This window comes from Ascaphus truei, chromosome 4 (genome assembly GCF_040206685.1).
Source record: "Ascaphus truei isolate aAscTru1 chromosome 4, aAscTru1.hap1, whole genome shotgun sequence".
Taxonomy (NCBI): domain Eukaryota; kingdom Metazoa; phylum Chordata; class Amphibia; order Anura; family Ascaphidae; genus Ascaphus; species Ascaphus truei.
The window spans coordinates 290,333,151-290,353,584 of record NC_134486.1 but is presented as its reverse complement, the minus strand read 5'-3'; the positions used below and the strand labels follow the sequence as shown (position 1 = coordinate 290,353,584).

Genomic DNA, 20,434 nt, shown 5'->3' with positions numbered 1-20,434 from the left:
AAATTTCTTTCTCTAGCAAATTGGCATTTATTTTATTATGGATCTCTCTCCTTTAGTTTTGTAGCATATTGTATAAATCTCTCTAAAATAAATGTCAGAGCATTACCCCAAGGCGTAGAACATTTTGATAATAAATAAAGCAGGCACAATACAGTACCACTGCACTTTTTAAGTGTCTTTACACTTCTCCAGTATTACATTGGGGGTACAGAATGTGATGGTTTATCGTGGTTGGGAGCTGCTGTTGGATGGGCTTATGAATTAATATGCATTTGCTTTCATTGTTTGAAGCAGCAAATCCCTGGTCGTATGCTGCTGTCAATATGTGAGAACAAGAAGAAAGCTGCAATTAATTACCAACACATTGCTCCAATAGGAACACTGAAGACATGCACGCACATCAAGTGGGAATCACGTGAAAGGCATGCTCTGCATTGCAACCCTAAAATGCAATGAATCTCTGTATTGAGGAAACTTGTTTGGAACGTTACCTGTCTGAAGAAGCTCTCATCAGCAGTCTAGAGGGTTATGGACATACAAAGGCATGTGATAGCCTGGTTCCTTAGATCAGGGTAGCGCAAACTTTTTGACTTGCGCCCCCCTGCCGGCTCTCTCCCCCACTCCCCCGTTACCTGGTCTGAAGAGTGAAATGACGTCGTGGGTCATGTGACATCACGATACGTGACTCCGTTAAAACTGGTTGATACCAGTGAGAACACTTACATATGAAGTGAGTGGTGGTTAATCCAGGGACCATACTGAGAAAATACCTAGAAAAGGGAGGGGTTAGTCTCTCACAAGTTGCTTATATATGCACTTGCAGGCAATTAGGCAATTATATTTACACCTTAATAGTGGGCCCCCACCAGTTTTTAACTGCACTAGATATAAGCACATGCTTGGACATTTTAACCCCATTTGGGGCATTTTCACATAACACTAGTTGCAGTCAGTGTAGGGACCTGCCTATGAGACTTACCTTGGCGTTTGGTGGCAGGCTTGGGTATTATTTGATCAAATAGAAAAGGTGGAGAGTAAACCCAAGAGTCCTGCGCTCTAACTGGTGCAAATTCTTATTTGTGTTGAAGGTATGCAGCCTCTATATGTAGAAATGTAGGCAATGCTGTTGCAGATAAAGGAATAAATGGATAAAGTCCAGAAGGGGGGGGGGGAGGGGAGGTATAGTTGCTATGAAGCCACGGTGGGGGGGCCGATTAGCAGAATATAGATAGAGGCAGGAGAAGAAGCCCTGATGGGAGCCTCTCTCATGAACTCACGGCAGTCTATATCTGCTGCCCTTACCGACCTGGTCACCTCGCCGCTCGTCTCTCCTCGCTGTCCCCGCTTCACGAATATCTCACAGGGTGGATGTCGTCTAGCAGCCTCTCAGGGACAGGAGCCCACCGTCTGCGTACGTCCTCTTCGCCTCTCACCGCTCCACGGGTGCTCCGTGCGGTGTATGGCGTTCTCCCCCTGCAGCTCCAGGCAGGTCCCAGCAGGCCGTGCGCTCCGGCACTGCTGACGCTCGGGAACTGACGTCAGACGCTGGAGGGATCGTAGAATCCCATGCAACAGGATTGCCAGCGTGCTCCAGCCGGATAGGTAGAAATAGTAGTGTAGAAAGGTGGCGGTCACTGCAGAAACGGAGCTCAGTCAGGATACAATAAAATCAGCTTTATTTCACGGTGCTGCACATTACAGAGAGACCATCTCTGACGCGTTTCGTCTCGTAGCAGAGACTTTATCAAAGAGTACAATCTCTCAACATAGCAGGGTATCTAAATAGGCCGCCCTTGATCATCATTGGTTAGAACGCTAATGAGCCACAGTAGTGGGTGGTAACCTTGATTACACTATGAAAAACCATGAATGAACCGGGCAGTATACAATAGAACACCTGCATTGGATGGAATTAACACACATGCAGAAAATTAAAACAAAAAACCACTAATAACATATTAAAAACAAAGAAAACAGAAGTAACATTATGAGTAATTGTATAAACATATCACATCATGTAATGGAGGCAATACCCTTGCGGAGGAATATAGATGCTAAGGACATTTAAATAATGCATTATAATATGCCTCTTATTTGAAAGATAAACAATGTACCAACAATCTCAAAGAATGAAATATACACATCCCAAATACATGAGACTATATACAAATTGCATTAAGTCCATATAGGTACATATGTGAAAAAAAGGGGGGTTGGTGTGTGTGAGTGTGGGTTATAGACCGATGTACTTTATCGAATACACACTCCCAACACTCCCCACATGATCAACCCTGGAGGAAGTGTTTTAACTCCCAATCCAGGTTGATGCCATGTGGATGGAGAGTGTTGAGAGTGTATATCCAATACATCTCCTGTTTGTTTAGAACATTTTCTCTGTTGCCACCTCTGGCATGGGTAGGTATGTGTTCAATTGCTGAAAATGTGAAATTATTAATACCACCATTAGGGCATAGGGCAAAATGCCTTGCCACTGGATGGTCAAGATTCTTCTTTTTTATCAGGCGTACATGTTCAGCTATCCTGACTTTGAGGGGCCTGGTAGTACGCCCCACATATTGATGTCCGCAACCGCAGTGCAGAACGTATATAACGTAGCAGATATTGCAATTTAGAAAATTTTTGATAAAATACTTTCTAATCCTGGTGTTGTATGTAATGTATTTGGTTGGACGTGCATACTGGCACATGGAGCATTTCCCACATTTGAAAAAACCAGTTGGTATACTTTTAACCTTAGGAAATTTGGATCTAGTATCGAACATACTGGGGGATAGATGAAACGCTAAAGTATTCGCTTTACGATAAGTGAATCTTGGTCGTCCAACCAAATACATTACATACAACACCAGGATTAGAAAGTATTTTATCAAAAATTTTCTAAATTGCAATATCTGCTACGTTATATACGTTCTGCACTGCGGTTGCGGACATCAATATGTGGGGCGTACTACCAGGCCCCTCAAAGTCAGGATAGCTGAACATGTACGCCTGATAAAAAAGAAGAATCTTGACCATCCAGTGGCAAGGCATTTTGCCCTATGCCCTAATGGTGGTATTAATAATTTCACATTTTCAGCAATTGAACACATACCTACCCATGCCAGAGGAGGCAACAGAGAAAATGATCTAAACAAACAGGAGATGTATTGGATATACACTCTCAACACTCTCCATCCACATGGCATCAACCTGGATTGGGAGTTAAAACACTTCCTCCAGGGTTGATCATGTGGGGAGTGTTGGGAGTGTGTATTCGATAAAGTACATTGGTCTATAACCCACACTCACACACACCAACCCCCCTTTTTTTCACATATGTACCTATATGGACTTAATGCAATTTGTATATAGTCTCATGTATTTGGGATGTGTATATTTCATTCTTTGAGATTGTTGGTACATTGTTTATCTTTCAAATAAGAGGCATATTATAATGCATTATTTAAATGTCCTTAGCATCTATATTCTTCCGCAAGGGTATTGCCTCCATTACATGATGTGATATGTTTATACAATTACTCATACGGATGCTACATGTTACTTCTGTTTTCTTTGTTTTTAATATGTTATTAGTGGTTTTTTGTTTTAATTTTCTGCATGTGTGTTAATTCCATCCAATGCAGGTGTTCTATTGTATACTGCCCGGTTCATTCATGGTTTTTCATAGTGTAATCAAGGTTACCACCCACTACTGTGGCTCATTAGCGTTCTAACCAATGATGATCAAGGGCGGCCTATTTAGATACCCTGCTATGTTGAGAGATTGTACTCTTTGATAAAGTCTCTGCTACGAGACGAAACGCGTCAGAGATGGTCTCTCTGTAATGTGCAGCACCGTGAAATAAAGCCGATTTTATTGTATCCTGACTGAGCTCCGTTTCTGCAGTGACCGCCACCTTTCTACACTATTATTTGATCAAAGGATGTAACTAAAAGTCTCCTTTATCTCATAGATTTGCACATCCTGTATATACAGGTAAACCCCGTTATAGCGCGATCCTAGGGGTCCACCCCGAGACCACCGCGTTAGTAACGGGGTCGCACTAATTTAAAAAAAGAAAATGGCCGCCGCGCGCCTGTTCGGGAGGGAGGGAGTGAGGAGGGAAGGAAGAGGCCTGCACAACATGTGGCCTCTCTGTGCGGCCCGTCTGGCCTCTCTGTGGGGCCCGCGATGACTCTGGCCGGGCGCCAGTTAATGAAATAAATAAATTAATTTAAAAAAGTTTAAAAAACGGCGGCGATTCATCCCTCCTCCCTCCCTCCCAGCCCCCTCCCTCTCCCGTTCCCAGCCCCCCTCCCTCTCCCCTCCCTCCCAGCCCCCTCCCTCTCCTTCCCCGCCCCCTCCCTCCCCCTCCCCGCCCTCTCCCTCCCCGCCCTCTCCCTCCCCGCCCCCACTCCCTCTCCGCCCCCTCCCTCTCCGCCCCCTCCCTCTCCGCCCCCTCCCTCTCCCTCTCCGCCCCCTCCCTCTCCGCCCCCTCCCTGCCCCCTCCCACTCCGCCCCCTCCCTCCCCGCCCCCTCCCTCTCCGCCCCCTCCCTCTCCGCCCCCTCCCTCTCCGCCCCCTCCCTCTCCCCTCCCAGCCCCCGGCAGCCGTGTTTTTTTTTATTCTCCGGAGAGGTCAGAGCATGAGGGGGCGGGGCTTAGGCTTAGTACCGGGGAGAGAGGATGTGCTGAGCTGATTTAAGGTAGGGGAGGTGTGTGTGTGTGTGTGTGTGTGTGTGTGTGTGTGTGTGTGTGTGTGTGTGTGTGTGTGTGTGTGTGAGAAAAACGGGCTTGTGGGGGGTGTGTGTGAAAAACGGGCTGGTGGGGGGTGGGCTGCTGACATGTGAGGGGGTGGTGGGCTGCTGACATGTGAGGGGGGGTGGGCTGCTGACATGTGAGGGGGGGTGGGCTGCTGACATGTGAGGGGGTGGTGGGCTGCTGACATGTGAGGGGGGGTGGGCTGCTGACATGTGAGGGGGGGTGGGCTGCTGACATGTGAGGGGGGTGGGCTGCTGACATGTGAGGGGGGTGGGCTGCTGACATGTGAGGGGGGGTGGGCTGCTGACATTTGAGGGGGGGGTGGGCTGCTGACATGTGAGGGGGGGGTGGGCTGCTGACATGTGAGGGGGGGGTGGGCTGCTGACATGTGAGGGGGGGGTGGGCTGCTGACATGTGAGGGGGGGTGGGCTGCTGACATGTGAGGGGAGGGGTGGGCTGCTGACGTGAATGTATTGTGAGAGCTGAGTGCTGTGAGAGCTGTGTGCTGTGAGTGTGCTGTGAGCAGTGTGCAGTGAGAGTGTGCTGTGAGCAGTGTGCAGTGAGAGTGTGTGCAGTGAGAGTGTGTGCAGTGAGAGTGTGTGCAGTGAGTGTGTGTGCTGGGAGTGTCTGGTGTGTGCAGTGTGCAGTGGGAGTGTGTGCAGTGGGAGTGTGCGTGCAGTGGGAGTGTGCGTGCAGTGGGAGTGGGAGTGTGCAGTGGGACTGTGTGCGTGCAGTGGGAGTGTGTGCGTGCAGTGTAGAGTGTGTGCAGTTTGTGCAGTGTAGAATGTGTGCAGTGTAGAGTGTGTGCTGGGAGTGTGTGCAGTGAGTGCTGGGATTGTGTGCAGTGAGTGCTGGGAGTGTGTGCAGTGAGTGCTGGGAGTGTGTGCAGTGTGCAATGAGCAGTGTGTGTGCAGTGTGTGCAGTGAGAGTGTGTGCAGTGAACAGTTAAATTATTTAAAAAAAAAAAAAAACGGGAGCCACGTGAAAACCGCGTTATAACCGGGTTTACTTGTAAATATATTTATTTCACATATATTGTTAACCCATTAGGCAGAAGCGCAGGGATTCACTTTCCGGTTTTCACTATTGTATGGCCAATTTGTTTGCCTAGCTGCATGCTCCTTACATGGATGAAGCGCAGGTGATCATATATTTGTTTTGCGATATAGGTGTAACGGGTATCCCCCCACCCAATCGCAAATAGGGTTTCCTAGGGGAAATGCTACTCTGGTTACAAGGCATAATAGTGTGGCGCACCTGCTGGCTTACAGGACTCCTGAGTCTCCCGCTTGATGGTATTATGGGGAAGGTCAGGACAGGCTTCTGGGGACATACCCAGTACGTACTCACAGTGACAGTGCCTCCATCTATTGCAGGCCCCAGGATATGGGGTGGAATCCCTGGAATAGAAAGTCCCACTCAGGGATGAGAGATTCCAGTCTCACAACCGCTTCTTTATAATCAGGAACACTTTATTTCCTCTGCAGCACACTGTACAGCATACACAGTCACAGCAGTACTTCTCAGGAGTTCTCCCTCAGGATATGACCCTGGCTTTCCACTCCCAGTCAGGGCCCTGGAAGCAGGCCCAGCTCTTCCACTACCCCCTATCAGAGAAGTGGGAACAGTCTACCAGCCTCTCCCAGGGGGAGGGCCTCAAGCCTGCCAGGTCCCTGGTAAGACTCAGCTCCTCTCAGGGTAGGAGCAACTGACTCAATACAGGAAATGCAGATCATTAAGACAGATACAACAAGATACAACAACACCCCCTCATCCTCATCAGCCCCCCCCTCAACAGCTCTCCCCCCTCATCAGCTCCTCCTCACCAGCTCTCCCCCTCATCAGTTCCCCCTCACCAGCTCTCTCTCTCTCTTTTCCCATTAGCTCTCTCTCTCCACCTCAGCTCTCTCTTCCCCCAGCTCTCTCTCCCATGCCTACCTTTGGCGGGAGGAGATGATCAGAGGAGCAGCCGGCAGAGGAGCTGTGGCAGCAGACACCGGAAGCAAGAAAGACTTCCGGCTCAGACTGCTAGAGAGCGCTCCTCCCCTGCCTTGCTGACTCCTCTACCGGGGCCCGCCGCCGCATACCATCTTAGGAGCCATTGGAGTGTTTTATTTCATGTATTATTTCTGTCAACGGAGGACATGGCCCTGCAATATGCTGACGAGGATGCCCTTCATAATGGCAGGGGTAAGTAGAAAGGTTTATTTACTTTATTTATGCTGCCTGGCTAATGTTTGATTTACTAATGGACAAATGAGCTATTATCCATATATGGATAACAGTTATTTTTCCCATTACTGTACTGCATGTGTTGGGGGTCGGGGGGGGGGGCGTGAGATGTATTTATTGCAATGTATGCCCAATTTTATTTTTTGATACAGGATTGGTAGCGCAGACCAGCGGGGACTCACGTGGATCACCTGAGAACCCCTGGATACCCACAGGGACCACCCGAGGGCCCCCAGACACCCATGGGGAGCACCCGAAGGCCCCAGGACACATGTGGAAACCATTTGAGGGCCCTCAGACACCCATGGGGAACACCCAGGGACCCCCAGACACCAGCAAGGACCTCCCGGACACCCCGTTGCGGCCCCCGGACATCCGCGGGGACCACCTGGAGGCCCACGGGGCCCATCCGAGGACCCCCAGACACCCACGTGGACCACTTGAGGACCCCGGACACCCACGGGAAACACCCATGGGGATCACCCGAGGGCCCCCAGACACCCGTGAGGAGTACCCAAAGGCCCCCAGACACCCATCTGAGCACCCGAAGGCCCCAGTCACCCATGGGAAACCATTTGAGGGCCCCCAGACACCCACGGGGAACACCCAAGGACCCCCAGACACCAACAAGGACCACCCGGACATCCCGTTGCAGCCCCCGGACATCTGCGGGGAAAACATTGAGACCCACGGACACCCACGGGGCCCATCCGAGGACACCCAGACACCCACAGGGACCACACGGGACCCCATTGGGGCCCACGGGGACCACCTGGGGGCCCACAGACACCCACTGGCCTCTGGTATCAATCCTGTGTCTAAAAATATAAAATCTGGTTTTATGTGGGGGCACAAGGGGTGGGTGGGTTGTGTATTGGTGTTTAGTACATATTGTAATGTTTATTGGGGGCAGAGGGGGTGAATGAAGTGCCAAGTACCTGCTTCACTCCCTCCCTCTGCCCTCAATAAAGCAGCTATTGTGTCTTAACCCCTTCATTGCCTTAGCGGCTATCCGCTTTAATGTCATTTTTATTATTTAGTGTGCGGGAGCAGGGGGTCTCCTGAGCTGAACCGCATTGATTCAGCCTCCGGGACCCCCAGCTTCTTGAGTTATAGGCCTAGATATGGGGTGTCAGTATCTCCTTCATTATTGAAATCCCCCGGTCACGTGATGCGGATGATTTAAAAATGGTGGCGATACTGGCACCCGATGCCCCATACCAGGACCTGCAACTCGGAAAGCAGGGGAGCGCTTCAGTTCAGGGGACCCTCCCGCACACTATTAATAAAAATTACATTAAAGGAGCTGGTAACGAATGTGTAACATTTTTAATTAGGGTTTTATTACTAGTGTATTGTAGCAGGGGGTCTCCGGAGCAGAACTGCGTTGATTTGAGGTCCGGGGACACCCCGCTTCCCGAGATACAACACAGTTCTGCTTCGGAGACCCTCTGCTACAATACACTAGTAATCAAATGTAAATCAAAAATATATATGTTCGGCCGAGATTTGCGCAGGGAGAGGCGTCTCTCTCTCTCTGTCTTTGCAGCAGATAGAACTCGCCAGGTGAGCCATTTTCAGAGGGGCAATCTTCACGTCGCCGGCTACTCGCCATTTTTGCAAATGTTGCTATCACTGGTATTCGGGGCTTTCTGTATACTGTGATAGCAACGCTGTAAAAAATGGCTATTTAAAAACCCTGGCGATTTTTTCTATCGGAGCTTAGTGCATGAGGCCCCAATGTCTGCATGACCAGAACACAGGTTGATTGCAGAAAGTACGAATGAATGTACGGTATGTACAGAGTACATTATTGGGATAAAGCTATTAGAAGGAGGTAAAGAACATGCTGCATGGCCTTCATGTGTAATGAATTTACCATGGCAACAGATGGGAATTAGACCAATTGGTGCTGTAAGCTTTCACTAGTTATCTGATGCTCAGCGAACAGAGAGAGAGCTAAGCTCCACATTATCTTACAAAATAAACATGCTGCCATAGCACCCTAGGATTGATGTCATAAGTGACAGACGGCACATGATTTATAGATATGTAAATATTTTTGGATTGAGCTGCAGAAGGTGACTGCTCTTAAATTAAGAAATCAATTTTAGTATGATAGTTATGGGGCTAAAGGTCTTGATCATGGGGGCAGCTCATACCCCACCACTGCATATCTGTTCTACTTCCATTCCTGGCCTCAGCCAGCTAGGTTAGTTGTTGCTACCACCCTGCACTCCACACACTTCCTACTTTTAATCCCCCAGGTGGTCACTCTTTCAGGCCTGCCCTCTACAGGGTCATCATACACGTGTAGCCTTCCCTAGGAACTACTATGTCAGTTAAGGAGTTAAACGCCTTAAGGGGTTATCTGTGTGGGTTCACCCAGAGTAACGCCCCTCTCCCATCACATGGTATAGCATGACTTAGTGGTGAGCAGTGATGTCACCATGGGGCAATATATAGTTAGCCCAAAGGTTCTAGAACTTAGGCTCCTGGGAGTATGTCAATAGGTTTCAGTGTATAAGATACTGTATATGTGCAAGGATTTATCTGTCCCTGTTTTTTAGTCAGGGAACTACCTTACATACATAGCATCCATAGAAATTGACATGATGAATACAGTTATACATATTCAAGGAAGCATATGCCCACAAGAGGTTCCCCAAAGGGGAATTTTGGAGCATTGCCAGATCGTCCCTACAGAAAGGTCCGTAGCTAATTTCAACCCAGTCTGCCCAGAAGCAGAGGCCAGTCTACAGTATTGTAATATTAATTCCTGAGGAGATAGATGCCAGCCACAGCCTGCCAGGAGTCCACTTGTAAGGGAACATTATGAACGCTATACAGAAGAGGGACAAGTCAGCTAACTCAGAGAGAAAGAAGCCTCATGACATCACTAGATCGTGCACACGCCCAGCTTGTATAATTGAAGCCTTAGTGAGTAGGGAGGCCACATCTTGGGGAGAGCCAGGGCCCTGCAGCCACGAGAGGTCATGCCCAACTGCTCTGTCCAGCCACCAGGCCCGGAACACTTATCCCGGCTCTCCCACCCTGTTGGCGGCCCTGACCACCATGTATGGAATATTATGCCTGGCAAGCCACAACCTCTACAGCATAAGAGGAAAATGAACCATAGAGTTTGTGAAGTCTGGAGGGGGTGTACATGTTATTATAACAGAAAAATAATGATAAGTTCATGGGTAAAGTGTTTTTAAGAGTAATACATGATGTTGAGGACAATAGCATTGTACATTTTAACAGGAATATAAGCAGTGGTAAAAATATTGCACTTACTGGTAATTCACTATTCTGGCAAGTCTGGCATTATTTATTTTCTTTTTTTTAAGTTTTGCGGCTTTCATTTTAACAAACAATAAAACCATATAAAATATATCAAACATTCTCAATCAACATTTCTGAAATAAATAACACAGCTAGGAATAAGAGGACAAAAGAAAGCAAGTTAAATTAAAATGAAATAATATAAGTCTGAAATAAAAAAAAGAGGAAAGACTGATTCTAGTGTGTTGCTTTTTTCTCTCTCTCTAGAATGTCATGTCACACAAACCTGTGAAACATCATTACTTGACTTTATTCCTTTATCAGGTGTCTTATTAGCTTAGAGACTGTTAGAACTTTAGTGGTACTCCAGGTAGTATATTAAAAAATCTGTGTTATCCAAGCCCTTTGTTCTGATGGGATTGATTCACAATACTGCTATTATTACATACTGTAGCAGAAAAGGAATGTTGGTAATATATTTTTGCAGTCAGTTACTTTTAAAAAACAAATCCCCCCCCCCCAAAAAAAAATAATATGTCATGGGGGTTGGTCGTGGTTTGCAAGGGTTGCTGCAGCCCTCCCTGGATTTCAGTATGTGTGGGAGATAAACCGCACTCCTATTTTCTGCTTTAATGAGTAGCTCTAGGTGGTCAATGCATGTCCATTGCTGCATTTAAATAGAAGGTCAATGCCATCCACTGACAGTACAAAACAAAACAGGTTTCCTGGATATGTTATGTTTCAGCCAGTCCTGAGGCAACTGCTGGATCTTTCCCTTTCCATGTTAACCGCGTTTAGTCCCAAAGTGAACCCCCCCTGCACTCAAGTAGAGTCCCACTAGGTTTCATTTTTACATTTGCTTTTTTTTAAAGAAAATTTTAAATACTACCTTTTTGTAATAACTTATTTGTTAAGAAGATCTCAGTCGGCATAAATCAATTGCATTTAGAATATTTTCTGTAACGTTAACCTTCACTGTGAGAGGGGTCTTAAACATTTTGCAGAGAAAGGCATTGCTCGCCCCCCCGGGCAGTGAAAGGAATCCACCGTGCAGTATGTCATGCATTGCCCATAACTACAAGTAACACATGACAGAAACACTATTCAAAATGCTTTTTATTTGCTGTACACTGTACTGTGGAGGGTTTTTTTTGTCACCTTTTTTTTTTTTACCCACCATAACTTTTTTTTAATGTCTGGATATACTCACTTACCAGCTTTATGTTGCATAGCCAGCAAACAACCTCGCACTGATGAGACCCAAAAAGTTGAAAAACTGCTGTCTGTGAGTAGGTTAACTGGCTACGCACTTCTTAAACCCAAGCAGTGCTAAAAAGCTGTGTAATATGGCAGACATAAGCTCATAGGGCTCCATGTTAAAATGGATGAGAAGTAAAGAGTGACACACTGTGCTCATTTGCATGTCATTACCCAGAATCCCTGGTGTCACAGGAGACCAGGCATTTACACCTTTTTACCAGGATCGTTAATTGAGCAAAACAGGTAAACTGAAATAAATTGGAAATGTATTTGCAGGAAAAGGCATATACACAAACTACATAATAAAAGACACACTTACTGGGGGCCTGGGGGACAAAACTAGACTTTCTTAGTTGCAGGGACCTCTAAATAAGAAGCTTACCCTGACCGGGACTTAGCCAAAATGTCCTGGAACTCAAATCGGCATGAAGTTCCAGACGCCACCGTTCCCTTCTCTCCGGAGGACTTGATTTTGCTTGACCGTTGACGTTAGTTCCAAACGTCCTGGAACAAAAATCGTCTTGAAATCCCAACCGCGACCGCTATGTTCAATTCTAAGAACTTGGCCGCTAAAAGTGGGACAAACTTTTCTGGGCAGACTTTTCTGAAGCCGGTGCCTTGCTATTCACGGAAGAGCACTTTTGAAAAGCCTGCCCGTCTTCTTGCTCCAGAAATCTCAACGTTCATTGGCTTAGGGGTTTCTTATAGTATTTTGGAGTTCATTCACAAAATACTACCACCAATCTGAGCGTGGGAACTTTCTCAACAGCCAATCAGAGTGAAGCCGGTCTGGAAAGCCGGGTAAGCGAGGAAACTGAATTTGCCACGGGACATGTGCAAGTTTGCCACCTCAGTCCCTTGCTATTCATATGCCCCCCGCTGGGTCAGGCTCCTCCAAGTCTGGTGGGGCAAATGGTAGCCTGGACGACTTCCATTCATCCAAGGACGTGGGTATTTGAGCCCTTCCCTGTTACTCAAATGGTCTTCACACTCCTGGCATACTCTGGTGGCTTTCATCTCCGATGTCTGGCAGACTTACGGGCACCAACTTCGTAGCCCTAGTAGCCGTTCGGAACATTGGTTCTGAAAGTCCCAGCTCATATACAGTGCAGAACTGTATATACACTATTAAACACAATGTTAATAAAATATACTGAATACTGTATGTCCTAAGTCTCTGGGTATGGGGAATACAATAGAAAGCTGCCATTTATTTTCTACTAGCCTTTATTCCCCACACACTGTCTTTAGACTTAGTTTGGACTCTGAGTCCCCTCAGAACCTTATATATGGTTGGAGCACCCAAGAACCCCAATACAGGTTCTGGGTTACCTGGGCATTAACTGGGTATCCCCCTTAACCTAGGAACCCCTTATAGTTACAAGGACACTTTGCATCCCTATGCCCCATTTACCTTTCTGGGCTATGCTGAAGCAGGGGACCCTAGCGGTGAGTCGCGCTAGCGTTTTCAAGGGGAGATATTGCCGGGACAATGTGCCTACATGTATCCGGTAATCAGGCATGATTCCCGGGTACATTTTTGGGGGAACCGACAACTCCAGACCCCGACTACCTAGACACATTCTGACAATAATTTCTCCGTAAAACCCCCCTTGAAACTCATGCCCTAGCAATCCCTGTTTGCTGGCATCCCTGGAAAGGTAAAAACACAAAAAATGATTTATTCATGCAAAGTACAGGTTATGCATTTACCGTCACTAAGCTCAAGAGCTGACACTCCCGAACCCTTATATTCAGTTCAGGGGTAACCATTCATGGGCTTGACCTTTATTGCGAGCCTGGTTACCGTCACACCTGGGCTGCATTGGAAGCACTGTTTGCTAAACGATAATGGGGATAGACAGGGTTATAGACCTGTCTGAGACATGCAAATGCACCACAAGTGGTGTTTTTATTTGCTGGACAATGTACGGTGGAGGGTTTTTGACCCATTTTGTTTTAACCCATCATAACTTTTTTTTAATTTCTGACAAATGGGAAGAGGGTGAAGGTTTTACTACCTATGGCATACCCACTTTTTGCCAAAAATGCTATTCGCAGTTAAGACGGTGTCTTGGGCTCTCCCAGCACTGTGATATTTACCTCATGCTGAGTGAGACTGAAATACAGTCCTAATTTGTGAAACTCATGGCCTGCCATTACAGATCACGTCAGAGGCCCATCATTTTAGTACATGGGGATAAATTGGCAGTGAAGACCATTTTTATCTGGTATGCAAGAGGAGGGGAATATTAACGCACAAAAGGTGGAATTCAGATCATGAGGATGTAATTGGCAGACACTTCAAACATCTGGGTTGTTTTTCATTTTTCATAGTGTGAAGTGTTACTAATCACCTGCTGGGAGAGCTCTGGATACACAGTATGAAGCTATACAGAGAGAGGAAATACTAGAAATTAGCTATGGAATGAAGGAAATCAATGGGGGCTATCTATATAGTGTCGCTATAAGGGATTTTGTCGTAAAACAGACACACGGAAGAATAGCAAGTAAATGCGTCTCTGTATGCTTGTGTATAAAACATATATTTATGTTTTGCGTGTGGCAACATCTTTTTCAAAAAGGAAAAATGTTGCTAAGGTGAAGTTTTATTTAATTTGATTTATTTATAAAAATGTTTTACCATGAAGTAACATAAGACATTGAGAGTTACCTCTCGTTTTCAAGTATGTCCTGGGCATAGAGTTATGGATACAAATACATAGTTACATTAAGTGAACAGGGGTATACATTATATACAAGACATTGCGTGCACAGTTAAAGATAATACATGTTATAGGCGCATGTAACAGTTACAGACCAGATTAAAATGTTGGAAGCTGTGTATGCCACATATACAGTATGTAACTTATATGTAGTATTAAACTTCAAGTGCGCCACTTTTATTAGTCATACTGTCCATGCTTCAAAATTATCCATTAAGTTCTCCTTGCAGAAAAAGACTAATGCAAGTAGACGCAAGCAATTCGTAATGTATTCATATGTCTGAACATGACACACGAAAACCAAAGGTACATGCTGCACACCTCTATAAACAGAAAACAGGGGTTGATACAATTACCGGTGCTCCATGCGAGAAGATGATAGCCTGCAGCATACCCAGGAACATATAAAAGGAAGAAATCGCAGAGAACTGACGGATTTTCTAATTCTGATTTATTAAAGCCAAAAACAAGCAACGTTTCGACCTAGTCGTCTTTCTCAAGTGATATTATCACGCAAGCCTCAATATCACTTGAGAAAGACCAGTAGGTCGAAACGTTGCTTGTTTTTTGCTTTAATAAATCAGAATTAGAAAATCCGTCAGTGCTCTGCGATTTCTTCCTTTTATATGAACATGACACACACCATACAAAGAATAAGAAAATGTGCACCAAATGTAAGAACATGTATAAGACACGCCAACATATACAGCAAGGTGATAAATTGTTTTTTTGGGGGCACAAATGCACTAGAGCAGGGGTGCGCAAACTGGGGGGGGGGGGGGCGTGAGATTTTCTGGGGAGAGCGCGGCGCTTACAGAGGCCCCGCACTCTCCCCCAAAGCATTTCAATTAAAAGTACGGGAGCGCGCGCAAGGCCTCTGTAAGGTCCCTTACCTTATCTACCGCGGCTTCTGGCGATGCGTAGCAATGGCAACGTGACTTCCCATAATGTTGTCACATCAGAACGCCGGAGACAAGGTAAGGGGGCACGAGCAGGTAGGGAGACCAGGCAGGGGGCGCACTAGAAAAAGTTTGTGCACCCCTGCACTACAGTATACTTAGCTTTAGCACTTCTTAACTTCCAATTTTTTTAATGAGAGTTAAGGCGTGCTAAAATGTAGCACCCTTCCGTGCATATGGGTATTAGGCGCAATGCACTCTTTCACTTCGAATTCATAAGACAATTCTTTATACATAGCCCCCAATATATTACCCAGACACACCTTTTCTATGTGCTATGTCATGGGTGCGCAAAGTGGGGTGTGCGCCCCAGATTTTCTGGGGGGGGGGGGCATGGCTGCTACAGAGGCCCCGCGCTTCTCCAAAGGCATTTAAAATAAATGCTGGGGATCGCGCGAGGCCTCTGTAACTTTTCACTTACCTGGAGTTCCAGCAACGCGTCTCCATGGTAACCGGCGTCATTGGTCACATGACGTCAACGTGATGTCACATGACCCCGCAATGTCATTTGACACCGGAACCGTGCGGGGGGGCGTGAGCCAGAGGAGAGAGGAGACAGGGGGGCGCATGAGAGAAACATGAGGCGCCCCTGTGCTACTCTATATGATTAGTTAGTATTAAGCATTCATGCCTGAGGGGTCCTGCACAGCATCATAATGCAGATACCTTATGGAATGAATGGAACTAATTATATATACTTTGGCATGAAACTCCAGCAGTTCATTGCCTCGCCTGGATGACATTTTTAACAACATTTTCAAGAAATACAAGGTACAAGACACACAAAAAGCACATTAATTGTTATAATATCCTGTTGTAAGAAGGTTATTATAACTGGCAGTCAATGCTTCTGTCAGTTCACTTTATGCAGAGATGTTCTCCTCCAAAGGACATACATCTGTAAGATTTGAGGTGGTTTGACCCCAAAAAAGTCCATAGAAATCTACGACATGGCATCTAAAAAGCAGCGAGACCGATTACAAATCAGTGAGCCGTACTACAAATCAGTAACTGTTCATGTCTGATTTGTTACTGCCCTTCACTCAGTGCCTTCCATCGTATATGACAATATGAAATTGATAGTATTCTTGAATCTATTTGTTTTTATACTTTGAACAGTAAAAGTGATGGAGCATGGAAACTGTGGGACTACACAAAAGGCCCTACATACAATGTTAGCGGAAATCTTACACTTCATACAACTCCTAATACATATTTCTTTGACGCTTCAATAACTATTGCACGTCTTGCCTCTCTGTAGCGCTAGAACTAAATAGTCATCTGTGTGTAACACCCTTTCCCCTATCACTATGGGAAACAGCAGTAATTACGGTACTGATGCTACTTGATAGGCGTACAGAAGGGCCTCCGCTCATAGGGACCCTGGGGTGACTGTGTGTTCTCTATATCTCTATGGTGCAGCGCCTCCACCTATGTGGATCCTGGGTAATAGGATGACTCCTCATAGGAACTCGTATACCTTACGGTATACCCCAATAACATACTTACAATCAGGTGTAATATAATTCCTTTACTGTGGTCCCACAGAAGGACTCCAATAACCCTTACAACACAATACACAAATACAACAGGGATAACAGTATTTGCAGTAATATAGTCCTGGGGTAGCTAGCCCCAATAGTACCTAGGGTGCTCGGGCACCTGTAACCCAGTGTCCAGAAAACAACCCCTCCCAGTGTGTGTGTGTGAGGGCAGCGCTACCCTCTTCCATGCATTGGTGCACAATAGCTTCCTGGTTTAAGGTCCACCAGGCCACACTTCCTAGCTAGGCAAGAATAGCAGCAGGGTCCCACGCTGTGGGATCTCCAACAAAAGCCCCTCACACCAGGTAACAGGGTATTACAGTCTGTTTCCTTATAGAATAAGGTTGCACCCAAACCCCTCTTGTGTTTTAGATACTGTGACATCTAGGAAATTGATCATGTACCGCCCTTGTAACGTGGTTGCGACCGCACTAACATGCTCTTAAAGAGAAAGGCAGAATTACATTAGACTGGAAAGAAAAAGGAATCAAAATCAACAGTGAATATACGAGTCACCTACGATTTGCAGATGAAATTGTTATTTTTGCCATAAGTCCAGAAGACCTCCAGCGACAAATTGGAGAACTTGCCGAAGTAAGTAAGAATGTGGGCCTCCATATGAATCTCAGCATCAACAAATGTGTCAAGTCTGCAAAGATTGAAATAAATGAAATACAATTAGATGTGGAAAGCTATGTTTACATTGGGCGGCAAATAACAATGAATTGGAACCTTTTGAATGAAATCAATTGGAGAATGAGGAGGGGATGAAACACATTTGGAAGAAACAAGACAATATTTCAAGGGAACCTTCCACTGTGCCTCAAGAAGAAAGTTTTTGACCATTGTATTTTGCCCATGCTCACGTACGGTATGGATGTCAAACTAGGACCCCAAATGTTAAGATAATTCATAATCTTCAGACAATGCAAAGAAGTATGGCGACATGTATGCTGGGCATTACCCGGAGAAAGGAAAAATAACGAATGGGTTCAGAACCAAGCTAAAGTCTGTGACATGATCACATGGGTTACAAAATTAAACATATCGCAAGAAGAAATTACCATTGTTGGACAAAGATGGTACTCGAAATGAGAATATTTGTTGGAGCAATGTGGAGAAGTGAAGCCTGCAACTGCAGTACCTCGAAGATCATTGGGGAGGCATTCATCCAGCAGTGGTTCGACAAGGGCTGAAGAGATATATATATATATATATAACGGGTTTTCTGGCCTAGCCTGACCCACCCAATCTCACATGGGCCCCTGTGGTCTAACCAGTCCCCATTACAGTGTAGTGTCTGGTGATGCACCTGTTGGCAACAGGACTCCTGAGTCTCCCGCATGATGTTGTGTGGGGATTGCCAACCCAGACAGGCAGCTGATGTAGTGTGCATGAGTCCTACCTATATCCAGTGCAGCGCCTCCACCTCATCAGGATCCCAGCGTCCGCTTGTGGATGGTCCTGGTGAGGAACTCCTCTGTGGTGCACTCCTCTATGTAATCACTCCACACTTACACACGAGGGTATGATTTAACAAGATAATCTTTATTGACTTGCGGCGGGCCAGCTGCCCTTCACAGCGGTTGTACTCAGCGCTCATGTTCACCGCACTTCCCTTTGAAAGGTGTCTTTCCCAAATTGGTGGATTCCCTATCTCCCCTTAGAGAGATACTCCCTGTGCCAGGTCCCTGGTCACAGTCTAGTGAGCTGCATTCTCCCAAGTCTGTACTCAGACTTGCTCCTTCTACAACCAACCAACTGAACTCTTCTCATAACCTCTGAACCACTCTTCTTAACACTCCAACCAACTAACTTTTTGAGCAGTGCTGTGCCTTATGTATCCTCTGGGGGCTGGCACAACTCTGACATCACTAATCATGGATTCAGAGCATGTGACCACTCCCATCCATACATAGGGCACCTCACCAGGGTGTGAGGGCAAACCTCCATAATTACTGCTGGCATGCCCATAACTTACCAGGCCTTACTGTCAGCAGGAGAGATGACTGTAATCCATTTTACAGCATGGTTACTATATATAGTATATATATATATATATATATATATATATATATATATATATATATATATATATATATATATATATATCATAGTGTTCGACAATTATATACATTTACACGCCCGGGGCGTGTGGATTTAACCTCCGGGCGAGTAAATATTGGCCCAAGCAGCACACGTGTTTTTTAAATTTCCCCCGCTCGCGCTGCTAGTTTTCCCGCGCTAGCGCTGGAGAAAAAAAAAAAAAAAGCCGGAGGCGGGTTCATGTTGTTGGGGGAGATTACCCCGCCTCCGGCTCTCTGAGCAGTGCCTTCGCTCCTCCCCCGCCCTCTCAGCAACTTTCCCTCCTCAGCGCTTACACTCCTCCCTCTTCCGGCAGCCAGCCCCTTCCACGCCTGTCTGCCTCAGGCCCCTGCAGGGCCATCTGTCGCCCCCCCCCCTCGCATCGGGCCATCCGCCCCCCCCTCGCATTGGGCCATCCGCCCACCCCCTCCCTCACACCAATCTCTCCCGGCCTCAGTGACCCCCCCCCCTCACCCCAAACTCTCCTGGCCTCCGTGACCCCCCCTCACCCCAATCTCTCCTGGCCACTGAGCTGAGGCTGCTGCCGCCGCCGCCCACCATGTCCCGGCGGCGCCCGCCGAGGGCGACACCCAGCCTGCCCCCCGCCTCTTCTCCCTCTCTCCGTGGGATATAGCGCTCTCTGGGGGAGACCACAGCGATCCCAAGGTGTGTAGAGGGGGGGGAGGAGTGTGTGTGTGTGTGTGTGTGGGGGGGGGGGGGGGGGGGGGGGGGAGAGAGAGAGTGCATGGGAGAGTGTGTGTGTGTGTGTGTGTGTAGAGCTGCAGTGTGTGTGTGTGTGTGTGTGTGTGTGTGTGCATGTGTATGTAGAGCTGCAGTGTGTGTGTGTGCGCGCGTGTGTATGTGTAGAGCTGCAGAGTGTGTATGGTGTGTGTGTGTAGAGCTGCAGAGTTTGTGTGTGTGTATTGTGGGTGTGGTGTAGAGCTGCAGAGTTTGTGTGGTGTGTGGGGTGTGGGTGTGGTGTGTGTGTGTGGGTGTGTGGGATGTTGTGTGTGTGTGTGGGTGTGGTGTGTGGTGTAGAGCTGCAGTGTGTGTGTGTGGTGTGTGTGTGTGTGTGTGTGTGTGTGTGTGTGTATGTGTGTGTAGAGCTGGCAGTGTGTGGTGAAGTGTGTAGGATACAGAAGTGTCACATCAACCCCCCCAATCACTCCAATCACCCCCCCATCATCCCAATCAAGACAGGCGTTGTGGTGTGTTGTGTGTAGAGGCTGCAGTGTGTGTGTGTGGTGTGTGTGTGTGTGTGTGTGTGTGTGGTGTGTAGTGTGTGTAGAGCTGAGTGTGTGTGTGGTGGTAGGATACCAGAAGTGTCACATCAACCCCCCCTAACTCCAATCACCCCCCCATCACCCAATCACCCCACCCCATCACCCCCCCAACCCCCCACCCCATCATCCCGTCACCCCACCCCATCACCCCCACCCCACCCTGTCACCCCCCACCCCATCACAACCCCCCCACCCCGTCACACCCCACCCACCACATCACAACCCACCCCACCCCGTCACCCTCCCCATCCCCGTCCACCCATCACCCCTCTCTTCTCACCCCCTCTCTCTCTCTCTCTC

General features: G+C 47.1%; 1 long non-coding RNA gene across 2 annotated transcripts in view; it reads right to left on the bottom strand.

Moving 5' to 3' along the window:
* LOC142493509 (uncharacterized) overlaps nucleotides 1-20,434 on the bottom strand; it is a 184,842-nt gene that overhangs the window by 129,280 nt on the left and 35,128 nt on the right. For both annotated transcript variants that reach the window (XR_012801126.1, XR_012801125.1), the window contains exon 2: nucleotides 17,287-17,415. This is a non-coding gene — a long non-coding RNA (uncharacterized LOC142493509). The remainder of the gene's footprint in view (nucleotides 1-17,286; nucleotides 17,416-20,434) is intronic.